The sequence below is a fragment of the Oncorhynchus gorbuscha genome, unplaced genomic scaffold (genome assembly GCF_021184085.1).
Source record: "Oncorhynchus gorbuscha isolate QuinsamMale2020 ecotype Even-year unplaced genomic scaffold, OgorEven_v1.0 Un_scaffold_2168, whole genome shotgun sequence".
Classification (NCBI taxonomy): Eukaryota; Metazoa; Chordata; class Actinopteri; order Salmoniformes; family Salmonidae; genus Oncorhynchus; species Oncorhynchus gorbuscha.
The window spans coordinates 4,428-5,000 of NW_025746746.1; positions in this window are offsets into that span (position 1 = coordinate 4,428).

Consider the following 573-nt stretch of genomic DNA (forward strand, 5'->3'; position numbering starts at 1 on the left):
AGGAGAGAATGGGACACTAGATATGAATGACAGGAGAGAATGGGACACTAGATATGAATGACAGGAGAGAATGGGACACTAGATATGAATGACAGGAGAGAATGGGACACTAGATATGAATGACAGGAGATAATGGGACCAGATCTGAATGACAGGAGAGAATGGGACACTAGATATGAATGACAGGAGAGAATGGGACACTAGATATGAATGACAGGAGAGAATGGGACACTAGATATGAATGACAGGAGAGAATGGGACACTAGATATGAATGACAGGAGAGAATGGGACACTAGATATGAATGACAGGAGAGAATGGGACACTAGATATGAATGACAGGAGAGAATGGGACCAGATATGAATGACAGGAGAGAATGGGACACTAGATATGAATGACAGGAGAGAATGGGACCAGATATGAATGACAGGAGAGAATGGGACACTAGATATGAATGACAGGAGAGAATGGGACACTAGATATGAATGACAGGAGAGAATGGGACACTAGATATGAATGACAGGAGAGAATGGGACACCAGATATGAATGACAGGAGAGAATGGGACACTAGA